The sequence below is a fragment of the Humulus lupulus genome, chromosome X (assembly GCF_963169125.1).
Source record: "Humulus lupulus chromosome X, drHumLupu1.1, whole genome shotgun sequence".
Lineage (NCBI taxonomy): Eukaryota > Viridiplantae > Streptophyta > Magnoliopsida > Rosales > Cannabaceae > Humulus > Humulus lupulus.
In genome coordinates, this window is record NC_084802.1 from 233,749,177 (window position 1) to 233,766,286 (window position 17,110).

Sequence of the window (17,110 nt, forward strand, 5' to 3'; positions counted from 1 at the left end):
ACAAGTATATAGATTAATGTATATATTTTGTATAAGTTCCAGTTTATTATTTATTTAGTTTGAATATTTTGAGTAAATTTTTGTTAACTTTTTAAATTTTGGGTTTAATTGTTTAAATATGTATCTATTAAATTGTTTGTTTTCTTTAAGTTATATTTTATTATTGATTTAGTTAGGATATTTATGGTTGATTTTTCTTTATGTGATTTGTTAACCTTTTTTTAAATTTGTTTTATTTCGGGTTTATTTAAATGAGTACATATAACAAATTATTTGTTATCTTTAAGAACTTTATTGTTTATTTAGTTACAATATAGCTTTAATATATTTTTCTTTATATTTTGTCAACTTTTTTATTATTTTTTTGTTTATTGTTATATTTGAGTTGGTATTTTATTGACAACTTTGTTGGTGAGATCAAGCTTTGGAGGATTTTATATTAGAGGAAATATTTTAAACCTTAATGTATAATTAAAATATTGAACTTAGTGGAATGTATGAATTATAAAATAGTAGAGATAGCTTCTGGGACTGTGTGCTACGGTGATATAAGACTCTAATTATGCATGTTTGATTGACTAATTGGTTTGTTGTGTTTATGTGATGAATATATGTTTATTTAAATTTTAGGAAATATGATAGAAATAGGGGAAATGCTACCCAATTTTTTCTTTTAAGATTTAGTAATATGAGAATTATGCATGTTTGATTGATTTGTTGAATATTTTTGTGTATATCATGTGTTGTATACATGCACGTTTTAGATTTGGGAAATGTGATAGAAATATGGGAAATGCTGCCCAATTTTTTTTGAACATATTGATTCCTTTATTTACTTGTCAATTAGGCAATCCACGAACCTAATTGTTAATGTTTGTTGCTTTGTTTGTTTTTTTTTTTTTGTGAAGTTTGACAATGGATAAAGATTGGATGTCAGCGGATAGGTTATCCGTAAAATATAAGAATGGAGTTGAGTTTTTCTTGCAATTTTGTGCAAGAAATACTCAATCTCCTAATAATATTCCTTGTCCTTGTATTAAGTGTGGTAACGTTGTCAGGATGCCAATTTTTAAAATAAAAGATTACTTATTTAGGGATGGAATAGACAAAAGTTATAAAGTATGGTTTTTGCATGGAGAAAGAATGAAAGTCACTGATGGGGACCATCTAAGAATAATAAATATTTTGATGTGGATTATGAAGTTGATGATATTGCAGAAATGATTGATGATGCACAATATGAATCACATGTGGATCCAATTAAATTTCAGTCAATCTTAGAAGATGCAGAGAAACCTATTTTTCCTAATTGTACAAGGTTCACTAAATTATCAGCACTGCTTAGGTTGTATAACTTAAAAGCCAAACATGGGTGGAGTGATAAGGGAATGACAGAGTTGTTAACATTTTTAGGAGAATTATTACCCGAAGGTAATGAAATGCCGTCTTCATTTTATGAAGCAAAGAAGACATTGCGTTCGTTAGGCATGCTGTGCGAGGCTGTGCTGTGACTAGCGCCACAACGCTAGTCACTAGGCGCTGTAGTGCTAGGTTATGTGGTCTGGGGAGTTTTAGGTTCTATTTGTAGCGCTCTCCTTAGAGCGATGTAGCGCTACCCTGTTTCTAGAAAGGGGTTTTTGGGTTATTTTCAAGGGTTTTTGCCCGGGGGTTCGGGGTTTGATTCCACCACCCCCTTTGGTGGAATTAGGGCTTCCTGAGGGCTCGAGATTGGTCCCGAGGCTAGGTTTTGGATTTGATATTTGGTGATGATTTTGATCTATGGCTGTGACTAGGGGTACGCCAGTGCTCAGGCGGGATCGTGCTCGAGGATCAAATTGAACAAAGCTAGTGAATCAAAGGTAAGAGAACTGCACCTGGTTATGTGTTTGTGATGGGACTAAGAGCTCCCTATATTTGTATGATGTCATAGATGGTATTATTCCATGGGACATGTGATAAATGGCCTACGGGTGCCGTAAATAATACTTGCGCACAGGGCGTGGCTCGACAACTGGTAGCTGAGGACAGCTTAATATTCACTGAGCTTGATTTAAGCGGACTGGAGTCAGTGGGATAAATAGAGGGTGCGACCTAAGGGCGTTAACCCTAGTTATCATATGTGAATTGATTACTGATATGAAATGATATATTTGGTATGCTGAATACTTGATTAACATGAATGCTTAGAATGTTGAGTACATGTTTATGCGGTATGAGTTATCTGATTGTCTGTTGAATGATTATGCTATTTTATTGTGTTTTCTTGCTGGGCCTTGGCTCACGGGTGCTACGTAGTCCAGGTAAATGCAAGGAAAAGTTGGACCAACCCTGAGATGGAGAGCTGCGGGGCTAAATGTACATAGTCAGCTGATCGGTCGCCACGGCCGAGGAGTGGAACAAGACGAGAAAAGCCTATTTGTCTGTTTTGCCTTAGAGTGGCTAGCAACTGTATTTAAATATTAATTCTTTTGTAAACGGTCTTAAACTTATTACTTTTGGGATCCCATGTAAAAGGAAAATGTTTATTTATAAGAAGTGAAGCTTTTGAGACCAAAATCTTTTAACCCTAGTTCAACTATAGTTTCAGTAACACGTTTCTAACTAAATGACTTGATTAGCAAGTCTTGCACCTTTATAAACACACAGTGTAACGGTCTTGGCTATCCAGGACGTTACATTTACCATGTTGACCTTGTTGATATCTGGTCCTAAACAACCTGGAAATGATATTGATGTATACCTAGTTCTTTTAATTGATGATTTGAGCACATTGTGGTATGAGGGGTTAATGCTTACGATGCTTATACGAAAGAAAATTTTAATCTTAAAGCAGTGTTGTTGTGGACTATTAATGATTTTCCAGCCTTAGGTAATCTTTCTGGATTTAGTGTGAAAGGGTACAAGGCATGTCCCATTTGTGAAGAAGGGACTCATTCTGAATATTTAAAACATTCTAGAAAGATTTGTTATATGGGACACCGAAAGTTCTTATCCAAAGAACATAAATTTCGAAGTTGGAAAGATGCCTTCAATGGTAAATCTGAATTTGAAAAGGCTCCACCACCTTTACTTGGAGGACAATTGTTAACAAAGTTGAACAAAGTCCAATGCAAGTTCGATAAGTCTAGAAATTATATAAATAAGAGAAAAAATGTTAGACGTGAAAAAACAAAGGAGGTTGTAGATGGTGCGACAGGTTGTTGGAAGAAGAAATCTATTTTTTTTAGCTTGAATACTGGGAGCATTTGGTTTTGCAGCATAACTTGGATGTGATGCACATTGAGAAAAACATATCGGTTAGCTTAATTAGTACATTGTTGAATATTCTTGGTCGAAGTAAGGATTGAATTAAAGCTCAGATGGATTTAAAAGTAATGGGTATACGCAGTAAGTTACAACCAGAGGTTGGTGAGAGACGAACATATTTACCACCTGCGTGTTATACCCTTTCTAAAGAAGAAAAACAAATTGTATGCCATTCTTTGTCGAATGTGAAAGTACCGGAAGGTTATTCTTCAAATATTTCTTCTCTGGTAGATATGAAAATTTTGAATTTAGCTGGAATGAAGTCTCATGACCATCATACACTACTTGAAAATCTTCTACCGGTAGCTATCCGTTCTGTGTTACCCAAAAAAGTTCGATATGCAATTACCAAACTATGCTTCTTCTTTGAATCTATTTGTTGTAAAGTGGTAGATGTGTCAAAGTTGGACAATCTTCAAACAAATCTCGTCATAACTATGTGTGAGTTGGAGCAGTATTTCCCATCTTCATTTTTTGACATAATGGTTCATTTAATAGTTCATTTGGTGAGAGAGGTAAAATTGTGTGGACCAGTATAATTGAGATGGTTGTACCCATTTGAACGGTAAATGAAGGTTTTAAAAGAGTATGTTAGAAATAGAAGTAGACTTGAGGGTTGTATAGTTGAATCCTACATCGTTGAAGAAGCAATGAAGTTCTGCTTAGAATACTTATCAGGTGTTGCGAGCATTGAACTATGTTTTTCTAAAATTGAGTTTGAAATAAGTAAAGGCGGTAGTGGTGGTGTTGTTTCTGAAGTAAATAAATCTGATAGAGATGAAGCACATCGCCTAGTCTTACAAAATGTTGATGATGTTCAACCATACATATAGTAAGTTCCTATACATATGCATGGTCAATCTTATTTTTCTTTTTCATTATATTAACAATGAATGTAGTTTGTTGATATAAATGATTTTTCTTGAAGAGAACATTTCAATTGGATCAATACCACTTATCTTAATAAGTCTCAGAATAAAAAATGGGTACAAGATGAACGTTATCAAAATTTTAGTATTTGGTTTGAGAATGAGGTAAAATACTTGTGTAGTTCTTGTTTTAGTGTTATTGTATTTTAGTTTGTTAGAATATAATATACTTTGTTTTATTTTATTGTATTGTAGGTTCTGAATAACACCACAAACAAAGTGTCTGAAACACTAAAATGGATAGCACGATGTCCTTCAATGAGTGTAATTAAGTATCAATGCTATTATATTCACGGTACTCAATTCAACACCATTGAACGTGATAATATTAGAAAGACACCAAATAATGGTGTTACTATTATCGCCCAGACTTTTCAAATATCTAGTTCCAAAGATAAAAATCCCATATAATGTGATATGACATTTTATGGGGTGATCAAAGAAAATTGGGAACTAGATTATGTGACTATTCAAATTCCTCTATTCTTGTGTGATTGGGTGAAAAGTGATAATGGGGTCAAGACAGATGACTTAGGATTCACACTGGTGACTTAAATCGAATAGGACATAATTCTGTCCGATTTATAATGGTGTCACAAGCCAAGCAAGTATTTTATGTGAGTGATCCAGTAGATGCTCGATGGTTAGTTGTCCTAACAAGTCAACTAAAAGATTATCTGATCAAAGAGTCTGGGAGTGATGATATTATACTTGAACAAGAAACATTTACAATTGCTTCACCGCCTATTGATGTCACCATTGATAATGATGACTATATATATGTGAGAATGGTGAAGGGTTGTGGGTAGATAATTAAATGTATATATATTAATTTTGTGATTTTGGTTTTATGTATTTTGTGAAATTTATACCAGATAATATTTTTGTTTACTTAATTGCAAATTTATTGATTATGGATCCATCATATGATAATGAGGGTGATCCGTTTGTTGATGATGATGGTAATTGTCTGGAGGGGATTAATCCTACTGCACCAACAAATACACAAGATAAGAAGTATAGGGGCAAATCAACTTGTAGTGATGTATTCAAAGCAAGAAGTGAGGGTCGCAATTATGAGGTTGAGTACAATCGTTTCGGTCAAGCGATGGGAAAAGGGGGATCAAGATGAACAACACCATTGGTCTTCTATCACGCACAATCCTTCCTTTAGATGACAATTGGAAACAAACGCCGAAGGATAAAAAGGAGACTTTATGGGGTCAAATACAAGTAAGCTATAATATTAACTATTAAATTTATCCTAACAAATTAATCTATTAAAAAAAGTTTAATATTTTTGGGTTCGTTTGGGCAGATTACGTTCAAACTTCCAAATTCTTCTAAAACAGACATCCTAAAAAAAGCAGGAAAAACATGTAGAAACTGGAAAACAAGACTAACAAAAGATCTTATTTACGTATATAAGAATGTTGCTCCTGAACTTCTTGCCAAGCTGCCATCAGACTACGTCGAGTATTACGATCGAGTAGATTGGAAAAAATTTATTGCGAAAAGACTAACCTCTAACTGGGAAGAGATGAGGAAAAAAAAACAAGATGCTCGGGCTCAGAACAAGTATCCACATCACTCAGGGCGTGGTGGTTATGCATTGGTAGAGTAACAAATGGAATAGGAATTGGGTCATGAGTTGACCGAATATGACAGAGCTGAGATGTGGACATGGACACAGATGAACAAGAAAGGAGAAGTTATTAATGAAGAAGCTTGAGAGGTGGTGAAGAAGATTGTAAGTATTTTTCGATTTTTTAAAATAATTTTAATGATTAATGTGTGTGTTAAATTCTAATTGATTTACTAACTATGTATATAGGCGGAATACAGGCAAAAAGTAGCAGAAGGCGAGTTGGTGGAGGAAGGTTCAAACAATATGCTAACAATGGCATTAGGCACTCCAGAGCATGGGGGACATGTTAGGGGGATCGGTGCACATGTTGCTCCCCGTCAATTTTTTCATGTCCCACCGCCAAGAGGGTTTAATCACAAACAAAAAGGTGTGGAAGATGCTCGTTATAAAGACCTTGAAGAGAAATGGTGTCAATCTGAAGAAAGGGCACGTCAACAGGAGGAAAAGTTAAACCAGTTGATGACGCATATTGCATCTCAACAGAGTGGTGCATTTGGATCATCAAATGCATCTGGTTCGGGTGTAGGAGAAGCCTCAAACACACCACACGCACCATATGACCCTCCACCACTGACACAGGAACCATATGCTCCTCCAGCACCGACATGGACATTATATGCTCATCGACCACCCTCACAGGTACCATATGCTCCTCCACCACCGACACAGGCACCATGTGCTCCCCCACCACCACAGCCAAATTTTCCTGATGAGGTAATAGTTTCTTATTAATTCATTATTGCATATATTTGATAAAGTAAAAATAAACTACTTTATCGGAAAAATCTAACAGATTAATTGTAAGTTGTGTCTTGGTTCGACACAAAATATAGTTGCAGAGGGAAAATTTTTAAGTACTTGTTGCACAGAAATACATATCGTTCAACTGCCTCCTGAAAATTATCGTGTGAGAGTTGAGGTAGCCATTCGAGAGAACGCTGGTTTACCATATCCGCTTACAATGGAAGGTTATACGTTGGTTGGACAAGCAGTCGGGTACGATGTTGGATGGACACAACATTGGGTCCTTACTAATCAACAAACGAAAGAGCCACTTGCGCCCTATACTCAACAACCAAGACAATCAAAGAAAAGAATAGAGGCATTGACACAGGAGCCTACAGAAGTGCCTATGACAAGAATGTTGAAGTGTTTGGTGAAGTTTATTGATAAATGGAAAGTTGATCGCGTGGTAGAAATTCCAATTGTAGAAAGGGTATTTGGATTCCAAACTATCGCTCTGTTAGGGAACTAGCATTATATATGAGGTACAATGGTGTTTATAAACTTTTAGTTTATTTAGTGTAACTTGAAATTTAATAGTTTATTGAATTTTTTAATTATATGTAGCTTGCTCGATGATTTAGTGCAAACGAAGGGGTTGAACCACATGTACACTTTCATGCATCCCGCTTTAGTGTCCACTAATGCAGGAACCAATGAAATACGTGCTAAAAATCTCTTCGATCGGTTTTTACAGATGGAGTTAGAGACAGTTTCTAATTTGTCCTTGGAACAACGAGTAAGTCAATTTAATTTATATTCATTTTTTATTGATATATATCTTACACAAGTTTTTTTATTGTAGCTATCATTGGATGTTAGTATTAATTCAGCCACACAATCATTCAGTAGCTTTTTGAGATCCTGTAAACTCACATTTTTGTCCGGAAATCAAGGAGATAATTATCATGTAAGTTATACATATTACTTAATTAATTAATGATTTCATTTCAAACTCATAACTGGGTAAATATTAATATTTTGTGCAGGGCATTGGATCAATATGATACTCACCAAAGACAAAAAGAGTCAATCAATCTAAAAGTTTGTGTTCCTAAGGTAAGTAAATTATATTACTTATCGTATTAAAGTTTTTGACATATTTTTATTATAATAACTTGCTAAATATACTACTTAAATTTGGATAACTATGTTGTAATAGTGTTGAAACCAAACTGGGCCAACCGAGTGTGGCTTTTACATTATGAAGTTTGCTAGAGAGTTGATTTCACAGCCTAGACCAAAGTCCTACTTGAAAAATGAGGTATTGCTTTACCTTTTAATTTTAATTTAAACTATCGTTCATGATTTTATTTGGATGATTTCTAACTTATTATTTTAAATATTTTCTAATTAGTTTACGAATACGACACCATATTTGGCTCACGAAATCAATGAGATATGGGATGAGTGGATTGAATCAATTATGGCATATCTCAGTTAGCAAATGAGCAAGTTGGTGAGGAAATTTTAGTTTAAGTATGTTTAATACTTAGAAATTTAGAACACGAGAGTACCTATATACATAGATTAACTTTGAAATCTGAATTAATTTTGTACATTTGATCATAAATGTTAACTTCAGATAAATGTTTAAAAGATTTATACTGTTGTTTTTTTGTTTATACTGCTGTTTTTCTGTTTCTATTGTTGTTTTTCTGTTTCTGCTGTTGTTTTTTTTTTATCAAAATAAGCCAGGGAATTTGGCATAAACATTTGCAATTTCCATGGTTAATACTTTATGTGACAGTTCCCAACTGACGCAAAAAGTACTCGTGTTTAACATTTGTGGCAGTGCCCCATTGATGCAAACCATACTAGCATTTGCATCAGTAAGGAACTGTCACAAATCTGGCATTTGTGGTAGTGCCCCACTGATGCAAATGCAAGATTTGTGACAGTTCCCCATTGACGCAAATGCCAGCCTGGTTTGCGTCATGGGATTTCACGTCACATATAAAACTGACGCAAAAACTCAATTGTGGCAGTTAGAAACTGATAGAAATGACCTTTTTTACTGTATCAAATTTACTAAAAATTTTATTTTCAGTATTACCAATTACTTAATATAATGGTAAATACATGTCAAACCCACAAGAACTGATTAGTGCCCAAAAATACACATTTATTGATTTTAATAGTCAAAATAAATTAAGTTTTAATTAATATTTTCATTGAATTAATATGATTTAATTTATAAATGAAAATATTTAATTTTAATGTAGTTTGTTTTATTTTGTAGGATTTAATTGATATTTTTGGCACTTGGAAACAAAGAAAAAAGAAATAAATAAAATTGAAGAAAGAAAAGGAAATATGGCATTTTTGAAAGAGGGAAGCCCAAATAATAGCCCAGGCCCGCACTCCTCCCCAAGCCCACCGAAGCCAGCCCGTTTCCTCTCCAGCGCGCCACCTGTCCACACCCCAGCGCGCCACCTGTTCGCAAGCTTTAGCACCCCAACCTGGCGACCCATGGCCCGGATCCGACGACCCGCACCTGACCCGTGAGCTTCCCACGCCCAAGCCTTCTCCAGCAGCCCCTTGACCCACCTGGAGCCCCAGCCTGACCCGCCTGCTGCCAAGGCTCTCCTTCAGCTCCAATCGCCTACGTGGCGCCTCCCCATTGGTTGCGGATTGGGTCAATGGACCAGCTGCACCAGCAACCTTCTAGCCCAACTTTTGATGCACTTTGGGCCATGAACATTTTATTTTGAGATTTAAAGCTCATATTTTGTGGTATTTTAGAAAAAAAGACATATTGATCATACACCAAAATAACTAGGTTAATATTTATAATAAGATTTGATTTTTCAAAATCATATTTTATTATTAATATTTCAGATTTATTTTGTAAACCCCAAATTTTTGTTTAATTTCTTTTTGGTCATTTTCTCCCTCTATAAATAGGAACTCTTCCTTCACAATTTCTATGTAATTTTTAGGTAGCAAAACTCTACCAAATTTTAGTCTCATTTCTCATATTTTCTCTCTAAAATTTTATGAGAATGTCTAGCATAATAGACTAATCTTCTTAGGAAGGTTAGGATGATCCTATATGCACTATGACTTTGTTTGATATTTTTGATTCACCATGTGCTTAAAGTTTATATATTTGAGTGATTTATTTTCTTTCATCTCTATTTCTTCATCTTGTTATCTATATTTATGTTTACTAATAGTATATAGATTTTGTCAAGCACTTTCTATGTATTATCAAATTAGTGAAAATAATATAGATAATATCTTTATCATTTTCTCCATCTCATTCATATATATATTTACTTTTGCTAAAATCTATATAGAATTAGTCATGCTCTTTCTATGTATTTTATAAATAGTAAAAGTAATATTTGTGTTAGGTTTTATGTCCAATCTTTTATTGCATTATTGCCAATGGTATAATGTCATTTTTAGATTTCTCATAAGATTTATCTCATCTTTCCATGGTAAAGAATAATAATCACTTGAATACATTTTTGTGAAACATATTTGTGCTTCAATGTTAAATCTTCCAAATGAATAGTTGGGATGTGAACTACTCATTTGTGTAATTTTTATGAATCAAAGATCCAAATAAATAAGTATACATATTGGTGACTATTGATCCTTCCTACTTGTTACCTATTGTTACATCACACTTTAGTCTATCTTTATTTCTAATCTTTAAATCTAAAAAACAACAAAAATATCACTTGTTCTATTTTCCTCATATTATTTATCTTTAAACTTTATTTATTGATTAACTTTAATTCCTTGCCTCCTTGTGGAATCGACCACCCGATTTATACTACAACCACCGCTTAGTGGATGCACGTTTTGGGCGTTAAACAAGAACTACTATTTAATTTATTATTCAATTGACAAAAAGTTATTAATAAATAAGGGGTTTTTTAAAATAAAAATAATTAAAAAAAAAGTAAAGTTAATAGTTAAAATAGTTAAGATGCCATTCTCCACCACTAAATACTCATTCAAGCATTTTAATAATAACATTGATCTATATTCCTAATTAAACTATTAACCCCATAGATAACACTTAAGCAGTCAATTATCCAAATTTCCCTACTATCCCTATTATAATTAATTATTAAGCGCTCTTAATTAACCGTTTTTACCAAGCAATAAACTCATTAAGCATGTGATTTATTTAACCCAGGAAAAACATTACATTTTGTGGAAACATGTTAATCTAGACAACAAATTCATTAAGCATGCAATTCATTTAACTTAGGTTCTATTATTCATCACAATTAAAATACCCGTCACAATACCTCAATTGCAATTTATCACTTCAACTTAGAATCATAAACTATTAGGTGAATATCAATCCTAAGATGATATAGTAGAATAATGAAAAACCCTAATTAGTTGGTCACCTAACAAGATCTCACAAGATATATAGCATTCAATTAGAAAAATAGAAGCAATTTAATACAAGGGAATTGGAGATCAATGAAAATTATTAAAACCAAGAAATCATATTTAGGGCTTTGAAATCACTCTTAAAAATAAGCACAACAATAAATAAAAACTGAATTTACTACAAGAAAAAGAGTAGAAGAGAATGTCTTTCTAAAAAAGAGAGAATATAGAATGTGTTTTCAAATAGAGACATATCTCTATTTATAATAGTCTCATAGTAACTAAAACTAATAAGAATAAAATTTAAAATTTAAAATCTAATACTTAATAGATATTAATTTTCTTTTAATATTATTGTGATATCTCCAATTTTCGAATTTGGAGTAAAAATATCTGTCACTTGATTGCAAAATTGGAGTTTGAATCTCTAATTTTCGTATTCCTCAAGAAATTGATTTTTCCCATGCATCTAATCGTATTTTGGTCATATCTCTCCAGATATAGCTTCAAATGGGACGATTCAATATGTTTTGGAAAGCTAAGAAAAATGTATACAACTTCTATTTCTTGAAGAATTTCCAAAATATGGCTAAAACAATGTCAAAATTGCTCGTGAAGTTTCAACTCCAACTCAGGCACAAACTCAAGTTCAGATTCTTTATAAAAATATCACACTAACCTACAAAACCAAATAAATCAAATCAAAATTAAATATTTCCAAATAAAAAAATTATTAAAATTAAAGCTATATAAATATTAATTCAAACTCAATTTATTTTTATATTAATAAATGTGTATTTTTACTCTTAAAATTCTTTTTAACTCAAAAATCACAAAATACCAAAAACAAAATTATAAACTTAAAAATAACTAAAAACTAGCAATCTAAGCCTAAGGAAATTAAGAAAATATAATTAAATTTTACACTTATCATCACCCTAGTTTTTTTTCTTCATAACGATGTTCATTGTAATTATAGCTGTTGGTATTGATAGTATAAATCAGAGTGTGCAGAAGAAGTGTGACAATAAAAATATTTACAAAATACCAAGTTCAGGATCTCATATATACCCATACTTTAAATCTAGATTTATAAAAGATAGAATCATACCTCCGGTAACCTATCAAGAATCATTGCTATCTTTTCGTAATTAATAAACAAACATCTAATCCACAATATATGACTCCTAGAGATTCACACCACGATCTTCCAAGTCAATCCCCAACACATTAGGACGTGTGTGATCACATAGAATGTGTAAGTTTAAATTTTTACCCCTCTAGATGTACTCAGCATATGTGATTTAGAGAGCTTTAGAGAAGAAAGATATCTGAGAGTTTATTGTATTTTTCAAGCTTTTCTCTAAAAGTAAAAATATGAATAGCTAGACTTTTATAAACCTAAAAGTCAAAAGTGAATAAGTTTAGATTTTAATATTTTAATCAAATCAAAATATTTATTTTAAATAATTATTTAATAAATAAATAAATAACTAAATAATTCAAACCTTTAACAATTAAAATTTGAACTAGGCATGGGACATATGTCACACGCCAATCATTGTGCACAATGACTGGGTGTGTAGCACACATGTGCTTCCCAATTTTATATCATTTATTTATTTAATTAATAAGATAAAATATATATACATTAAAATAATATATTATTTAATAATTGCATAAATAACAATTAATTCAAAATAATTTTATCGTATAAACAATTTACTATCATATAATAAATGTTACAGATCAGACCATCTGTTTTGTTAAATGACAATACAGATTCTGCATTTTACAAAATGAAACATATCCTGAACCCAATTTTAGTCAAATTATTTTCAATATAGGCAAAATACCCATACTTTTATAAATAAGTTAATTTAATAAATTAAAATTTGATATAAGATTATTAAAAATTATATTTAAATTGAATAAAGCTTTAAAATAATTATATTAAAGAAAAATTTAAATTTAAACCTAAAGACTAAACTTAAAACCTAAATTTAATCTTTTAACTTATAAAATTAACCAAATTAATTAAAATCTAATAAAAAACAAAATCTAAACAAATAATTAAAACATAACACGTTCTTCATCCTTGAAACCAGAAATTCATCATAACTTGTTCTTGAGTTCCTCATTCAAATCCAGATTCAACATTATTTAATTAACTCAAAGTTAATTAATATTTAACATAACTAATATATAGTTTTCAAATAAAATATATTAATTAATTAATTACTATACAATGTAGTATAGATGTGCCTTGGAGACCATAGACCTATATTACTAAGCTCTAATAAACCAGATTATTAATAAACTCTTTAATTAAATAATCTTATTTATTAATTCCATTATTACTCTACTATAAATATGAAGTTGTACTCTTAGTAATCATATAATTATATTTACACAATTATCTTTGATTATCCATTGATATAATCACTTCATGTAGGTTTGCCCTCTAATTATTGGTTCGTTAATTAGAGCTGGTCAAGATTACCGTTTTACTCTTCTAATCACCTATTGTTCCTTAAGTATCATTAATTCACTAGTGAACAATTAATTTATAATCATATTATAATTTTGAGCTCAATAACTATTTAGTTATAGAATTAACCATAAGAGAACAAATATTACATCGGTTAGGAAAGTTTGGATTCCAATCTTATAAGATCATGTTCTCAGTCATTCATATACTATTGAATCCCCAAAACAAAAGTCACTAGTGTCATTATTCTAAGATATCTTAACAAATGAATTTAAAGACTCAACAGACATGAACAATAATTCATGACTACTCAGGATTCAAACTGATCTATATATGATGATAATTTTGATATGAATTAAATCAATATAGAAAACTGCATTTTTACAAAGAAATTAATTTACATCGGTCTAGTTATATATAATTTGATTATATAAAGAACATTTACTAAAATATTTATCCACACAACAATCTAGATCTAGATCTAGATCATAAACATTAAAAAAATGCTTAGTAAACTGTACTAGCAACCATTGATTAAAGATTTCATACTAATATGTTGCTGACAATTTTATTCATTATCTATGATCTTAATCCTCTCGTACTCATACAAGATTATACTCTCTCTAACAAATATGATTTTTTTTTATATTTATAATAAGTATTCAATAATAATTCAAACAATCAATTATAAAGAAAATGTACTTTTATTTAATTCCAAACAAAACTATCTTATTACATGCTTTTAGGACATCAACCCTAATGATAGCGAATCTCCTATAAGTTTTCAAAAAATTCTGAATAATTTACCAGGCTGAAAATAGAGTTCAAATACCTTGTTGAACGAGTGCTTGTTTTTTTTTTTTTTTATACGCGTGTAAAATAGTTATTTGAACTTTATTTTTAACACTGTAAATTATTCGAAAATTTTCAAAAAACTTGCAGAAGATTCGTTATAACTATAATAAACACCGTCATAAAAAAACTAGAGTGAAAACATCCCACGTGTCCATATAGGAAGTGTGTTATGCTGGTAGAGTAAAAATTACTAATTTGAACTTCCCTTTATTTTATTAGACTTGGGACAGAACATTATTATTTATCAACCATCTAAGGTGTCAATTACATAATCAATATCAATATCAGGGTCTAATTAGCTTACATAACGGTTAATTATATGATTTGAATATTGTGGTCAGGGGATTAAATGACAACTCAGCTGAGTTAAAGTAGGATTGTTAATTATGGTTCTGAGCCATAGAAGTGTGTTTGATTAGATTCGGGTGTGAATCCAGGATAAAAGATTTCAAGTGCTTGTAAAATTCCTTAGGCTTCTCTACAAAGAAAACGTGGCCAGCATTTTTGATAACTACTAACTCAGCATTCTCTCCCAAATGTCTATATATATATATTCAGTCAGATTCAAATATTACAAGAAAACGAATTCAAAATAAGTTTTAAGGTTTCAGAGAATGACCTTTTTAATCTGTGAGCTAGCTCTAATGGGAATACTTGGTCATGTTCACCCCAGATTATCAGAGTTGGCAGCATCAAAAGAATTCATTTTCATTTAGTTGAATTAGAAGAAATAATTCATGAATCCTCAGGGTCTAGGAGTTCTACTCCAAAAAAAAGACCTGAGAAATTTGGCGAGGGCTGAAAGTTTTCTATTTTTGGGAATGGACCGTATCAAATCTCTCTTCTCTTCCACATATTGTGGGCACTTTGCCTGCTCATTCATAAATTTTAACAGAAGCGTATCTGTCAGTGTGTACAAGATGAGTTATGAGTGAATGAGCAGTAGTTATCATAAAGATAGCTCTAGTTATCAATTTTCTAAAATATATATATATACATATATACTGGGATATTTTAAGGAAGAAAAAATCATTAATTTATAAGAAAAATTAAGAGGGGCGTGTGAAAAACAAAATAACTTATAATACTAAAACCTCGTTGATATTTGGCTTGTGCATACAAACTAACTAAACATGCAAATTAACTAAAATGTTTGATTTGAATATGATTTTTTTTATTGAGATTTATAGTAATATAGAATTGTTTCTCACATGAATAAAGTCAGAGAGCAAGCAAGAGGGCAATAATCCCAAAGGCAGTGGCCTAAAAAAGGTGAAACCCATCAACTTCTTAAGCGTCTTCGCCGTTTGGGGCACCAAAATCTTAGTGGCCTCCTCCAAATCAGACACTCTAAAGAAATTCTCCTCTCTCAAATCCTTCTACTCCATGCTCACCCGACCTCCACATATCACCACTTTCTCCACTAAATCCCCATATTGGCCGCCAAGCTGTAGCCAACGAACCCTCCGTAGCTCAGGCCCACCAGGCTCAGCTTCCTCAGTGATTGGGCCTCCATTATCCGGAACACGCACTCGGCCTGAAACGACTCCGTCCGGTCGGGGCGGGTCGTGTACGAGTCCCCGAAGAAGACGAGGTCTGGGACGTAGAGGCTGAAATAGGGAACGAAGTGGCGAACGAGGTCACCCCACTGCCACAAAGCGTTAGCCCCAAGGCCATGGATGAGAGGAGGAGATTGGGCTTCGACTGGTTCGGGTCCTTGGGGACCCAGCAGTGCATGTGAGTCCCCTCTTGGAGGTCCGTTACAGTTGAATGGAGTTGGAGCCCTGGAGCCCCGACTTAGCGAAAGAGGAGTGGTAGCACCAATTCCTTGACTCAGTGAAGCTGAAACACCTAGACATTCGTTTAGATCTTTGAAGAAACAGGAAAAAGAAGAAAAAATAATACTTGGCAAAGCTTTGTTATTGGTTTTGTTGGATTGGTTGGGATAGAATGTCTTTAAAAATGTTAGTGTGATTGGGAAAGAAGAGAGAATATGTCTCAAAACGACGACGTAAACAAAAAAAGGACATCATTTATTGTAAGTGTGATAAACATGGTGTGGTGGCTTCTTAGGGAGGCTTGGTGAGGTAAGAGCATCAGCAATAGCCGTTGATAAAAGTGATGTTTATGTTGTTAAGGTGGTTTCATATTCAACAAAATAATACATATTCAATTTTAATTTTTGGCTTGCGTTGCTTTTTTTTTTTTTTAATTATTTTTAGTTAAAATTATATTAATTAAATAAAATATTAGAATTTATATTTTTCCCAAAATTGACCTCGTAGCCAGTAACAGAGATGCTCTGACAGCACGAGAGAAGATAGATATCTGACTTCATTCGTTTCTTTTATTTTTTATGAAATAGTTCATTCATCAATATAATTGAGCTCTAGCCCAATTGCTAAATTATGAGCTAGACTATTCCGTACTTTATTCTTTTTCTGGAGAGACCGAGAAAGATGTGGGATGTGGGACAGACAAGAAGACCTTTGCACTTTTTCTTCGTCATCATCATCATCATGTAAAAAACATTTGTGAAACAAAATACCATCTTACTACAGTATTAATAAAATATCCCACTCAAGTAGAAAGAATCATAAATTAAGATGAGTAAGACATATGCATTCGAAACTTCTTAACTGTATTATTGATTCTTTTTTAAAGAAAAGATAAAAAAAAATACAAAAACTCAAAATTTCAAGTGGACGCATTTATCTCTCTACTCAATCTTCTTAT

General features: G+C 32.2%; 1 pseudogene; it reads right to left on the reverse strand.

Annotated features, from left to right (window-relative positions):
• Positions 1 to 14,585: 14,585 nt before the first annotated feature.
• LOC133803494 (uncharacterized) lies at positions 14,586 to 16,474 on the reverse strand (annotated as a pseudogene).
• Positions 16,475 to 17,110: the final 636 nt, after the last annotated feature.